The sequence below is a fragment of the Perna viridis genome, chromosome 7 (genome assembly GCF_037379345.1).
Source record: "Perna viridis isolate PV_CMFRI_1.1 ecotype Kerala chromosome 7, ASM3737934v1, whole genome shotgun sequence".
In the NCBI taxonomy this organism is placed as follows: domain Eukaryota; kingdom Metazoa; phylum Mollusca; class Bivalvia; order Mytilida; family Mytilidae; genus Perna; species Perna viridis.
In genome coordinates, this window is record NC_142451.1 from 32,678,546 (window position 1) to 32,694,526 (window position 15,981).

Consider the following 15,981-nt stretch of genomic DNA (forward strand, 5'->3'; position numbering starts at 1 on the left):
TTTGAATCCAATTGTTAATATCTGAATTTCAAGAATGAAACGCCAAATATTTTCCTTATTACCTGTCTAAAATTCATTTAGTGGATTGAAATTTCATTTTTCTTTGCTTGTCGTATTAATAAGCATGACTGACGACGAGTCAAGGCGAGTCGTATTCTTCTTCTAAGTTTCAAGTTGAGCGAGAACCCATGGTAGCGAGAGCGGGATCATACAGGAGAAATCGCCCGCGACCAAAGTCAAGCCTAACATAAGATACCAGAGTGTTGCTGTCACAGTTCATCATGAAAGCAACTTATATACCTTTTAGAATCACCATCCCGGCTGTTACGCAGACTAGAATCCCTAGACGGTGAACATGTACATGTGCCCCAGATGTCAGTTTCCACATATTTAAACGGCCCTTTTGAGGGCCATCAAAATATTTCAAAAAGATTCTTAGGTTGATATCTGAATTAAGTGTAAATAAAACAAATTTTAAAAAAATATATATCCCTGCCCCCTACATTATTACCCACCTATACATGTACATGCACATGTAGGTCAGAATAACATATTTACCATGTTCTATCAAAAACAGTCACTAAAGGCCTTTGAATGCATACATTTATTGAAAGTGACAGCTTTCAAAGTGTAACATTATGTGCTACATGTATTTCCGACGTGTGTATTAATGCAAAGCAATTCAAACGCCAGTTGATCTTTTCATTTTCTTTCACGATCCTTTATAATTAATACAACAAAAGGCATACACATCTATAAACAATGAAACAATGTGTCTGTGTATTATAGCCGTAAGGTGTTGTGAGCACTTCTCACCCGTATCCCCCTATAAGTATTTTAACTGAAAGACTTGTCCATTTGAAAAAATCTCTGTCAGTTACCTGCAACGTTGATATCTTCCTTACTAGAATCGTTTCATTACTGTTATAATATGAAAAGTCGCAGGCGACAGTGAATTAAATGACTGCACGTGCAATACTTAATGATTTCATATGCAACATGCACAACTTGTAGGTCAAATAAAATCAAACTTGACCGATCAAAACTTTCTTACATGTATATATAATGCCAATGTAGTTAGTACTACATGTACATGTGTATCTGTTCGACTGTCCAACATTTTGGCTACTATTATAACCGTATCTGACGAAAGATAAACAAGAAAATCGCTATAATATGCTTTTAATACGAATAGACTAACGAATCGTACACAACGGAGAAAGAGAACCAAAAACCCGCGATTGCGCATTTTCCTGCATGTACTTTCCGCTAGATTACCTTGCATACATGTATATGCACGAAAAGGATATGTCAGATAATGGAGTTTTGATAAAAAGAATTCTGTTAATTTCATAAAAATACCCATAGTGCTTCTATGTAAAGGATGAAGGAGAACGACATTTTTTTTTCACAACGTACGTGCGCCTTCGTCATTTGCTGAAAATAAAATCTACTGTGAAGTCAAATTCACTGATCAAAGTCATAGAAATTGTGTATTCACATTAGTACATTAATGCCCCCCCCCCCTCTTTTTCTATTCTCTCAACAACATTCTCTATTAAAGTAAATTGACCAATGACAGCTGATTTTATTTAAAAGTGAGTGTCTTTCTATCACAGCCGCTCTGTGACTATATAAACAGTTTATATCTGGATGCTTCAATATTACGACCAAGCCGATTGACTGACATTTATTATGTTAGTTCAATCCGTCCTACAAAAGAAAAGTTGGGTCCTAATATGTGTTGTTATTTGTTTGAATCCAATTGTTAATATCTGAATTTCAAGAATGAAACGCCAAATATTTTCCTTATTACCTGTCTAAAATTCATTTAGTGGATTGAAATTTCATTTTTCTTTGCTTGTCGTATTAATAAGCATGACTGACGACGAGTCAAGGCGAGTCGTATTCTTCTTCTAAGTTTCAAGTTGAGCGAGAACCCATGGTAGCGAGAGCGGGATCATACAGGAGAAATCGCCCGCGACCAAAGTCAAGCCTAACATAAGATACCAGAGTGTTGCTGTCACAGTTCATCATGAAAGCAACTTATATACCTTTTAGAATCACCATCCCGGCTGTTACGCAGAGTAGAATCCCTAGACGGTGAACATGTTCATGTGCCCCAGATGTCAGTTTCCACATATTTAAACGGCCCTTTTGAGGGCCATCAAAATATTTCAAAAAGATTCTTAGGTTGATATCTGAATTAAGTGTAAATAAAACAAATTAGAAAAAATATATATCCCTGCCCCCTACATTATTACCCACCTATACATGTACATGCACATGTAGGATAGAATAACATATTTACCATGTTCTATCAAAAACAGTCACTAAAGGCCTTTGAATGCATACATTTATTGAAAGTGACAGCTTTCAAAGTGTAACATTATGTGCTACATGTATTTCCGACGTGTGTATTAATGCAAAGCAATTCAAACGCCAGTTGATCTTTTCATTTTCTTTCACGATCCTTTATAATTAATACAACAAAAGGCATAAACATCTATAAACAATGAAACAACGTGTCTGTGTATTATAGCCGTAAGGTGTTGTGAGCACTTATCACCCCTCTCCCCCTATAAGTATTTTAACTGAAAGACTTGTCCATTTGAAAAAATCTCTGTCAGTTACCCGCAACGTTGATATCTTCCTTACTAGAATCGTTTCATTACTGTTATAATATGAAAAGTCGCAGGCGACAGTGAATTAAATGACTGCACGTGCAATACTTAATGATTTCATATGCAACATGCACAACTTGTAGGTCAAATAAAATCAAACTTGACCGATCAAAACTTTCTTACATGTATATATAATGCCAATATAGTTAGTACTACATGTACATGTGTATCTGTTCGACTGTCCAACATTTTGGCCACTATTATAACTGTTTCTGACGAAAGATAAACAAGAAAATCGCTATAATATGCTTTTAATACGAATAGACTAACGAATCGTACACAACGGAGAAAGAGAACCAAAAACCCGCGATTGCGCATTTTCCTGCATGTACTTTCCGCTAGATTACCTTGCATACATGTATATGCACGAAAAGGATATGTCAGATAATGGAGTTTTGATAAAAAGAATTCTGTTAATTTCATAAAAATACCCATAGTGCTTCTATGTAAAGGATGAAGGAGAACGACATTTTTGTTTTCACAACGTACGTGCGCCTTCGTCATTTGCTGAAAATAAAATCTACTGTGAAGTCAAATTCACTGATCAAAGTCATAGAAATTGTGTATTCACATTAGTACATTAATGCCCCCCCTCTTTTTCTATTCTCTCAACAACATTCTCTATTAAAGTAAATTGACCAATGACAGCTGATTTTATTTAAAAGTGAGTGTCTTTCTATCACAGCCGCTCTGTGACTATATAAACAGTTTATATCTGGATGCTTCAATATTACGACCAAGCCGATTGGCTGACATTTATTATGTTAGTTCAATCCGTCCTATAAAAGGAAAGTTGGGTCCTAATATGTGTTGTTATTTGTTTGAATCCAATTGTTAATATCTGAATTTCAAGAATGAAACGCCAAATATTTTCCTTATTACCTGTCTAAAATTCATTTAGTGGATTGAAATTTCATTTTTCTTTGCTTGTCGTATTAATAAGCATGACTGACGACGAGTCAAGGCGAGTCGTATTCTTCTTCTAAGTTTCAAGTTGAGCGAGAACCAATGGTAGCGAGAGCGGGATCATACAGGAGAAATCGCCCGCGACCAAAGTCAAGCCTAACATAAGATACCAGAGTGTTGCTGTCACAGTTCATCATGAAAGCAACTTATATACCTTTTAGAATCACCATCCCGGCTGTTACGCAGAGTAGAATCCCTAGACGGTGAACATGTTCATGTGCCCCAGATGTCAGTTTCCACATATTTAAACGGCCCTTTTGAGGGCCATCAAAATATTTCAAAAAGATTCTTAGGTTGATATCTGAATTAAGTGTAAATAAAAGAAATTAGAAAAAAATATATATCCCTGCCCCCTACATTATTACCCACCTATACATGTACATGCACATGTAGGACAGAATAACATATTTACCATGTTCTATCAAAAACAGTCACTAAAGGCCTTTGAATGCATACATTTATTGAAAGTGACAGCTTTCAAAGTGTAACATTATGTGCTACATGTATTTCCGACGTGTGTATTAATGCAAAGCAATTCAAACGCCAGTTGATTTTTTCATTTTCTTTCACGATCCTTTATAATTAATACAACAAAAGGCACAAACATCTATAAACAATGAAACAACGTGTCTGTGTATTATAGCCGTAGGGTGTTGTGAGCACTTCTCACCCCTCTCCCCCTATAAGTATTTTAACTGAAAGACTTGTCCATTTGAAAAAATCTCTGTCAGTTACCCGCAACGTTGATATCTTCCTTACTAGAATCGTTTCATTACTGTTATAATATGAAAAGTCGCAGGCGACAGTGAATTAAATGACTGCACGTGCAATACTTAATGATTTCATATGCAACATGCACAACTTGTAGGTCAAATAAAATCAAACTTGACCGATCAAAACTTTCTTACATGTATATATAATGCCAATATAGTTAGTACTACATGTACATGTGTATCTGTTCGACTGTCCAACATTTTGGCCACTATTATAACTGTTTCTGACGAAAGATAAACAAGAAAATCTCTATAATATGCTTTTAATACGAATAGACTAACGAATCGAACACAACGGAGAAAGAGAACCAAAAACCGGCGATTGCGCATTTTCCAGCATGTACTTTCCGCTAGATTACCTTGCATACATGTATATGCACGAAAAGGATATGTCAGATAATGGAGTTTTGATAAAAAGAATTCTGTTAATTTCATAAAAATACCCATAGTGCTTCTATGTAAAGGATGAAGGAGAACGACATTTTTTCACAACGTCCGTGCGCCTTCGTCATTTGCTGAAAAGAAAATCTACTGTGAAGTCAAATTCACTGATCAAAGTCATAGAAATTGTGTATTCACATTAATACATTAATGCCCCCCCTCTTTTTCTATTCTCTCAACAACATTCTCTATTAAAGTAAATTGACCAATGACAGCTGATTTTATTTAAAAGTGAGTGTCTTTCTATCACAGCCGCTCTGTGACTATATAAACAGTTTATATCTGGATGCTTCAATATTACGACCAAGCCGATTGGCTGACATTTATTATGTTAGTTCAATCCGTCCTATAAAAGGAAAGTTGAGTCCTAATATGTGTTGTTATTTGTTTGAATCCAATTGTTAATATCTGAATTTCAAGAATGAAACGCCAAATATTTTCCTTATTACCTGTCTAAAATTCATTTAGTGGATTGAAATTTCATTTTTCTTTGCTTGTCGTATTAATAAGCATGACTGACGACGAGTCAAGGCGAGTCGTATTCTTCTTCTAAGTTTCAAGTTGAGCGAGAACCCATGGTAGCGAGAGCGGGATCATACAGGAGAAATCGCCCGCGACCAAAGTCAAGCCTAACATAAGATACCAGAGTGTTGCTGTCACAGTTCATCATGAAAGCAACTTATATACCTTTTAGAATCACCATCCCGGCTGTTACGCAGAGTAGAATCCCTAGACGGTGAACATGTACATGTGCCCCAGATGTCAGTTTCCACACATTTAAACGGTCTTTTTGAGGGCCATCAAAATATTTCAAAAAGATTCTTAGGTTGATATCTGAATTAAGTGTAAATAAAACAAATTTAAAAAAAATATATATCCCTGCCCCCTACATTATTACCCACCTATACATGTACATGCACATGTAGAACAGAATAACATATTTACCATGTTCTATCAAAAACAGTCACTAAAGGCCTTTGAATGCATACGTTTATTGAAAGTGACAGCTTTCAAAGTGTAACATTATGTGCTACATGTATTTCCGACGTGTGTATTAATGCAAAGCAATTCAAACGCCAGTTGATCTTTTCATTTTCTTTCACGATCCTTTATAATTAATACAACAAAAGGCATAAACATCTATAAACAATGAAACAACGTGTCTGTGTATTATAGCCGTAAGGTGTTGTGAGCACTTATCACCCCTCTCCCCCTATAAGTATTTTAACTGAAAGACTTGTCCATTTGAAAAAATCTCTGTCAGTTACCCGCAACGTTGATATCTTCCTTACTAGAATCGTTTCATTACTGTTATAATATGAAAAGTCGCAGGCGACAGTGAATTAAATGACTGCACGTGCAATACTTAATGATTTCATATGCAACATGCACAACTTGTAGGTCAAATAAAATCAAACTTGACCGATCAAAACTTTCTTACATGTATATATAATGCCAATATAGTTAGTACTACATGTACATGTGTATCTGTTCGACTGTCCAACATTTTGGCCACTATTATAACTGTTTCTGACGAAAGATAAACAAGAAAATCTCTATAATATGCTTTTAATACGAATAGACTAACGAATCGAACACAACGGAGAAAGAGAACCAAAAACCGGCGATTGCGCATTTTCCAGCATGTACTTTCCGCTAGATTACCTTGCATACATGTATATGCACGAAAAGGATATGTCAGATAATGGAGTTTTGATAAAAAGAATTCTGTTAATTTCATAAAAATACCCATAGTGCTTCTATGTAAAGGATGAAGGAGAACGACATTTTTTCACAACGTCCGTGCGCCTTCGTCATTTGCTGAAAAGAAAATCTACTGTGAAGTCAAATTCACTGATCAAAGTCATAGAAATTGTGTATTCACATTAATACATTAATGCCCCCCCTCTTTTTCTATTCTCTCAACAACATTCTCTATTAAAGTAAATTGACCAATGACAGCTGATTTTATTTAAAAGTGAGTGTCTTTCTATCACAGCCGCTCTGTGACTATATAAACAGTTTATATCTGGATGCTTCAATATTACGACCAAGCCGATTGGCTGACATTTATTATGTTAGTTCAATCCGTCCTATAAAAGGAAAGTTGAGTCCTAATATGTGTTGTTATTTGTTTGAATCCAATTGTTAATATCTGAATTTCAAGAATGAAACGCCAAATATTTTCCTTATTACCTGTCTAAAATTCATTTAGTGGATTGAAATTTCATTTTTCTTTGCTTGTCGTATTAATAAGCATGACTGACGACGAGTCAAGGCGAGTCGTATTCTTCTTCTAAGTTTCAAGTTGAGCGAGAACCCATGGTAGCGAGAGCGGGATCATACAGGAGAAATCGCCCGCGACCAAAGTCAAGCCTAACATAAGATACCAGAGTGTTGCTGTCACAGTTCATCATGAAAGCAACTTATATACCTTTTAGAATCACCATCCCGGCTGTTACGCAGAGTAGAATCCCTAGACGGTGAACATGTACATGTGCCCCAGATGTCAGTTTCCACACATTTAAACGGTCTTTTTGAGGGCCATCAAAATATTTCAAAAAGATTCTTAGGTTGATATCTGAATTAAGTGTAAATAAAACAAATTTAAAAAAAATATATATCCCTGCCCCCTACATTATTACCCACCTATACATGTACATGCACATGTAGAACAGAATAACATATTTACCATGTTCTATCAAAAACAGTCACTAAAGGCCTTTGAATGCATACGTTTATTGAAAGTGACAGCTTTCAAAGTGTAACATTATGTGCTACATGTATTTCCGACGTGTGTATTAATGCAAAGCAATTCAAACGCCAGTTGATCTTTTCATTTTCTTTCACGATCCTTTATAATTAATACAACAAAAGGCATAAACATCTATAAACAATGAAACAACGTGTCTGTGTATTATAGCCGTAAGGTGTTGTGAGCACTTATCACCCCTCTCCCCCTATAAGTATTTTAACTGAAAGACTTGTCCATTTGAAAAAATCTCTGTCAGTTACCCGCAACGTTGATATCTTCCTTACTAGAATCGTTTCATTACTGTTATAATATGAAAAGTCGCAGGCGACAGTGAATTAAATGACTGCACGTGCAATACTTAATGATTTCATATGCAACATGCACAACTTGTAGGTCAAATAAAATCAAACTTGACCGATCAAAACTTTCTTACATGTATATATAATGCCAATATAGTTAGTACTACATGTACATGTGTATCTGTTCGACTGTCCAACATTTTGGCCACTATTATAACTGTTTCTGACGAAAGATAAACAAGAAAATCTCTATAATATGCTTTTAATACGAATAGACTAACGAATCGAACACAACGGAGAAAGAGAACCAAAAACCGGCGATTGCGCATTTTCCAGCATGTACTTTCCGCTAGATTACCTTGCATACATGTATATGCACGAAAAGGATATGTCAGATAATGGAGTTTTGATAAAAAGAATTCTGTTAATTTCATAAAAATACCCATAGTGCTTCTATGTAAAGGATGAAGGAGAACGACATTTTTTCACAACGTCCGTGCGCCTTCGTCATTTGCTGAAAAGAAAATCTACTGTGAAGTCAAATTCACTGATCAAAGTCATAGAAATTGTGTATTCACATTAATACATTAATGCCCCCCCTCTTTTTCTATTCTCTCAACAACATTCTCTATTAAAGTAAATTGACCAATGACAGCTGATTTTATTTAAAAGTGAGTGTCTTTCTATCACAGCCGCTCTGTGACTATATAAACAGTTTATATCTGGATGCTTCAATATTACGACCAAGCCGATTGGCTGACATTTATTATGTTAGTTCAATCCGTCCTATAAAAGGAAAGTTGGGTCCTAATATGTGTTGTTATTTGTTTGAATCCAATTGTTAATATCTGAATTTCAAGAATGAAACGCCAAATATTTTCCTTATTACCTGTCTAAAATTCATTTAGTGGATTGAAATTTCATTTTTCTTTGCTTGTCGTATTAATAAGCATGACTGACGACGAGTCAAGGCGAGTCGTATTCTTCTTCTAAGTTTCAAGTTGAGCGAGAACCCATGGTAGCGAGAGCGGGATCATACAGGAGAAATCGCCCGCGACCAAAGTCAAGCCTAACATAAGATACCAGAGTGTTGCTGTCACAGTTCATCATGAAAGCAACTTATATACCTTTTAGAATCACCATCCCGGCTGTTACGCAGACTAGAATCCCTAGACGGTGAACATGTACATGTGCCCCAGATGTCAGTTTCCACATATTTAAACGGCCCTTTTGAGGGCCATCAAAATATTTCAAAAAGATTCTTAGGTTGATATCTGAATTAAGTGTAAATAAAACAAATTAGGAAAAATATATATCCCTGCCCCCTACATTATTACCCACCTATACATGTACATGCACATGTAGGACAGAATAACATATTTACCATGTTCTATCAAAAACAGTCACTAAAGGCCTTTGAATGCATACATTTATTGAAAGTGACAGCTTTCAAAGTGTAACATTATGTGCTACATGTATTTCCGACGTGTGTATTAATGCAAAGCAATTCAAACGCCAGTTGATCTTTTCATTTTCTTTCACGATCCTTTATAATTAATACAACAAAAGGCATAAACATCTATAAACAATGAAACAACGTGTCTGTGTATTATAGCCGTAAGGTGTTGTGAGCACTTATCACCCGTCTCCCCCTATAAGTATTTTAACTGAAAGACTTGTCCATTTGAAAAAATCTCTGTCAGTTACCCGCAACGTTGATATCTTCCTTACTAGAATCGTTTCATTACTGTTATAATATGAAAAGTCGCAGGCGACAGTGAATTAAATGACTGCACGTGCAATACTTAATGATTTCATATGCAACATGCACAACTTGTAGGTCAAATAAAATCAAACTTGACCGATCAAAACTTTCTTACATGTATATATAATGCCAATATAGTTAGTACTACATGTACATGTGTATCTGTTCGACTGTCCAACATTTTGGCCACTATTATAACCGTATCTGACGAAAGATAAACAAGAAAATCTCTATAATATGCTTTTAATACGAATAGACTAACGAATCGAACACAACGGAGAAAGAGAACCAAAAACCGGCGATTGCGCATTTTCCAGCATGTACTTTCCGCTAGATTACCTTGCATACATGTATATGCACGAAAAGGATATGTCAGATAATGGAGTTTTGATAAAAAGAATTCTGTTAATTTCATAAAAATACCCATAGTGCTTCTATATAAAGGATGAAGGAGAACGACATTTTTTCACAACGTCCGTGCGCCTTCGTCATTTGCTGAAAATAAAATCTACTGTGAAGTCAAATTCACTGATCAAAGTCATAGAAATTGTGTATTCACATTAGTACATTAATGCCCCCCCCCTCTTTTTCTATTCTCTCAACAACATTCTCTATTAAAGTAAATTGACCAATGACAGCTGATTTTATTTAAAAGTGAGTGTCTTTCTTTCACAGCCGCTCTGTGACTATATAAACAGTTTATATCTGGATGCTTCAATATTACGACCAAGCCGATTGGCTGACATTTATTATGTTAGTTCAATCCGTCCTATAAAAGGAAAGTTGAGTCCTAATATGTGTTGTTATTTGTTTGAATCCAATTGTTAATATCTGAATTTCAAGAATGAAACGCCAAATATTTTCCTTATTACCTGTCTAAAATTCATTTAGTGGATTGAAATTTCATTTTTCTTTGCTTGTCGTATTAATAAGCATGACTGACGACGAGTCAAGGCGAGTCGTATTCTTCTTCTAAGGTTCAAGTTGAGCGAGAACCCATGGTAGCGAGAGCGGGATCATACAGGAGAAATCGCCCGGGACCAAAGTCAAGCCTAACATAAGATACCAGAGTGTTGCTGTCACAGTTCATCATGAAAGCAACTTATATACCTTTTAGGATCACCATCCCGGCTGTTACGCAGACTAGAATCCCTAGACGGTGAACATGTACATGTGCCCCAGATGTCAGTTTCCACATATTTAAACGGTCCTTTTGAGGGCCATCAAAATATTTCAAAAAGATTCTTAGGTTGATATCTGAATTAAGTGTAAATAAAACAAATTAGGAAAAATATATATCCCTGCCCCCTACATTATTACCCACCTATACATGTACATGCACATGTAGGACAGAATAACATATTTACCATGTTCTATCAAAAACAGTCACTAAAGGCCTTTGAATGCATACATTTATTGAAAGTGACAGCTTTCAAAGTGTAACATTATGTGCTACATGTATTTCCGACGTGTGTATTAATGCAAAGCAATTCAAACGCCAGTTGATCTTTTCATTTTCTTTCACGATCCTTTATAATTAATACAACAAAAGGCATAAACATCTATAAACAATGAAACAACGTGTCTGTGTATTATAGCCGTAAGGTGTTGTGAGCACTTATCACCCCTCTCCCCCTATAAGTATTTTAACTGAAAGACTTGTCCATTTGAAAAAATCTCTGTCAGTTACCCGCAACGTTGATATCTTCCTTACTAGAATCGTTTCATTACTGTTATAATATGAAAAGTCGCAGGCGACAGTGAATTAAATGACTGCACGTGCAATACTTAATGATTTCATATGCAACATGCACAACTTGTAGGTCAAATAAAATCAAACTTGACCGATCAAAACTTTCTTACATGTATATATAATGCCAATATAGTTAGTACTACATGTACATGTGTATCTGTTCGACTGTCCAACATTTTGGCCACTATTATAACCGTATCTGACGAAAGATAAACAAGAAAATCTCTATAATATGCTTTTAATACGAATAGACTAACGAATCGTACACAACGGAGAAAGAGAACCAAAAACCGGCGATTGCGCATTTTCCAGCATGTACTTTCCGCTAGATTACCTTGCATACATGTATATGCACGAAAAGGATATGTCAGATAATGGAGTTTTGATAAAAAGAATTCTGTTAATTTCATAAAAATACCCATAGTGCTTCTATATAAAGGATGAAGGAGAACGACATTTTTTCACAACGTACGTGCGCCTTCGTCATTTGCTGAAAATAAAATCTACTGTGAAGTCAAATTCACTGATCAAAGTCATAGAAATTGTGTATTCACATTAGTACATTAATGCCCCCCCACCCCCTCTTTTTCTATTCTCTCAACAACATTCTCTATTAAAGTAAATTGACCAATGACAGCTGATTTTATTTAAAAGTGAGTGTCTTTCTATCACAGCCGCTCTGTGACTATATAAACAGTTTATATCTGGATGCTTCAATATTACGACCAAGCCGATTGGCTGACATTTATTATGTTAGTTCAATCCGTCCTACAAAAGGAAAGTTGGGTCCTAATATGTGTTGTTATTTGTTTGAATCCAATTGTTAATATCTGAATTTCAAGAATGAAACGCCAAATATTTTCCTTATTACCTGTCTAAAATTCATTTAGTGGATTGAAATTTCATTTTTCTTTGCTTGTCGTATTAATAAGCATGACTGACGACGAGTCAAGGCGAGTCGTATTCTTCTAAGTTTCAAGTTGAGCGAGAACCCATGGTAGCGAGAGCGGGATCATACAGGAGAAATCGCCCGCGACCAAAGTCAAGCCTAACATAAGATACCAGAGTGTTGCTGTCACAGTTCATCATGAAAGCAACTTATATACCTTTTAGAATCACCATCCCGGCTGTTACGCAGACTAGAATCCCTAGACGGTGAACATGTACATGTGCCCCAGATGTCAGTTTCCACATATTTAAACGGCCCTTTTGAGGGCCATCAAAATATTTCAAAAAGATTCTTAGGTTGATATCTGAATTAAGTGTAAATAAAACAAATTAGGAAAAATATATATCCCTGCCCCCTACATTATTACCCACCTATACATGTACATGCACATGTAGAACAGAATAACATATTTACCATGTTCTATCAAAAACAGTCACTAAAGGCCTTTGAATGCATACATTTATTGAAAGTGACAGCTTTCAAAGTGTAACATTATGTGCTACATGTATTTCCGACGTGTGTATTAATGCAAAGCAATTCAAATGCCAGTTGATCTTTTCATTTTTTTTTCACGATTCTTTATAATTAATACAACAAAAGGCATAAACATCTATAAACAATGAAACAACCTGTCTGTGTATTATAGCCGTAAGGTGTTGTGAGCACTTCTCACCCCTATCCCCCTATAAGTATTTTAACTGAAAGACTTGTCCATTTGAAAAAATCTCCGTCAGTTACCCGCAACGTTGATATCTTCCTTACTAGAACCGTTTCATTACTGTTATAATATGAAAAGTCGCAGGCGACAGTGAATTAAATGACTGCACGTGCAATACTTAATGATTTCATATGCAACATGCACAACTTGTAGGTCAAATAAAATCAAACTTGACCGATCAAAACTTTCTTACATGTATATATAATGCCAATGTAGTTAGTACTACATGTACATGTGTATCTGTTCGACTGTCCAACATTTTGGCTACTATTATAACCGTATCTGACGAAAGATAAACAAGAAAATCGCTATAATATGCTTTTAATACGAATAGACTAACGAATCGTACACAACGGAGAAAGAGAACCAAAAACCCGCGATTGCGCATTTTCCTGCATGTACTTTCCGCTAGATTACCTTGCATACATGTATATGCACGAAAAGGATATGTCAGATAATGGAGTTTTGATAAAAAGAATTCTGTTAATTTCATAAAAATACCCATAGTGCTTCTATGTAAAGGATGAAGGAGAACGACATTTTTTTTTCACAACGTACGTGCACCTTCGTCATTTGCTGAAAATAAAATCTACTGTGAAGTCAAATTCACTGATCAAAGTCATAGAAATTGTGTATTCACATTAGTACATTAATGCCCCCCCCCCTCTTTTTCTATTCTCTCAACAACATTCTCTATTAAAGTAAATTGACCAATGACAGCTGATTTTATTTAAAAGTGAGTGTCTTTCTATCACAGCCGCTCTGTGACTATATAAACAGTTTATATCTGGATGCTTCAATATTACGACCAAGCCGATTGGCTGACATTTATTATATTAGTTCAATCCGTCCTATAAAAGGAAAGTTGGGTCCTAATATGTGTTGTTATTTGTTTGAATCCAATTGTTAATATCTGAATTTCAAGAATGAAACGCCAAATATTTTCCTTATTACCTGTCTAAAATTCATTTAGTGGATTGAAATTTCATTTTTCTTTGCTTGTCGTATTAATAAGCATGACTGACGACGAGTCAAGGCGAGTCGTATTCTTCTAAGTTTCAAGTTGAGCGAGAACCCATGGTAGCGAGAGCGGGATCATACAGGAGAAATCGCCCGCGACCAAAGTCAAGCCTAACATAAGATACCAGAGTGTTGCTGTCACAGTTCATCATGAAAGCAACTTATATACCTTTTAGAATCACCATCCCGGCTGTTACGCAGACTAGAATCCCTAGACGGTGAACATGTACATGTGCCCCAGATGTCAGTTTCCACATATTTAAACGGCCCTTTTGAGGGCCATCAAAATATTTCAAAAAGATTCTTAGGTTGATATCTGAATTAAGTGTAAATAAAACAAATTTTAAAAAAATATATATCCCTGCCCCCTACATTATTACCCACCTATACATGTACATGCACATGTAGGTCAGAATAACATATTTACCATGTTCTATCAAAAACAGTCACTAAAGGCCTTTGAATGCATACATTTATTGAAAGTGACAGCTTTCAAAGTGTAACATTATGTGCTACATGTATTTCCGACGTGTGTATTAATGCAAAGCAATTCAAACGCCAGTTGATCTTTTCATTTTCTTTCACGATCCTTTATAATTAATACAACAAAAGGCATAAACATCTATAAACAATGAAACAACGTGTCTGTGTATTATAGCCGTAAGGTGTTGTGAGCACTTATCACCCGTATCCCCCTATAAGTATTTTAACTGAAAGACTTGTCCATTTGAAAAAATCTCTGTCAGTTACCCGCAACGTTGATATCTTCCTTACTAGAATCGTTTCATTACTGTTATAATATGAAAAGTCGCAGGCGACAGTGAATTAAATGACTGCACGTGCAATACTTAATGATTTCATATGCAACATGCACAACTTGTAGGTCAAATAAAATCAAACTTGACCGATCAAAACTTTCTGACATGTATATATAATGCCAATGTAGTTAGTACTACATGTACATGTGTGTCTGTTCGACTGTCCAACATTTTGGCCACTATTATAACTGTTTCTGACGAAAGATAAACAAGAAAATCGCTATAATATGCTTTTAATACGAATAGACTAACGAATCGTACACAACGGAGAAAGAGAACCAAAAACCCGCGATTGCGCATTTTCCTGCATGTACTTTCCGCTAGATTACCTTGCATACATGTATATGCACGAAAAGGATATGTCAGATAATGGAGTTTTGATAAAAAGAATTCTGTTAATTTCATAAAAATACCCATAGTGCTTCTATGTAAAGGATGAAGGAGAACGACATTTTTTTTTTCACAACGTACGTGCGCCTTCGTCATTTGCTGAAAATAAAATCTACTGTGAAGTCAAATTCACTGATCAAAGTCATAGAAATTGTGTATTCACATTAGTACATTAATGCCCCCCCTCTTTTTCTATTCTCTCAACAGCATTCTCTATTAAAGTAAATTGACCAATGACAGCTGATTTTATTTAAAAGTGAGTGTCTTTCTATCACAGCCGCTCTGTGACTATATAAACAGTTTATATCTGGATGCTTCAATATTACGACCAAGCCGATTGACTGACATTTATTATGTTAGTTCAATCCGTCCTACAAAAGAAAAGTTGGGTCCTAATATGTGTTGTTATTTGTTTGAATCCAATTGTTAATATCTGAATTTCAAGAATGAAACGCCAAATATTTTCCTTATTACCTGTCTAAAATTCATTTAGTGGATTGAAATTTCATTTTTCTTTGCTTGTCGTATTAATAAGCATGACTGACGACGAGTCAAGGCGAGTCGTATTCTTCTTCTAAGTTTCAAGTTGAGCGAGAACCAATGGTAGCGAGAGCGGGATCATACAGGAGAAATCGCCCGCGACCAAAGTC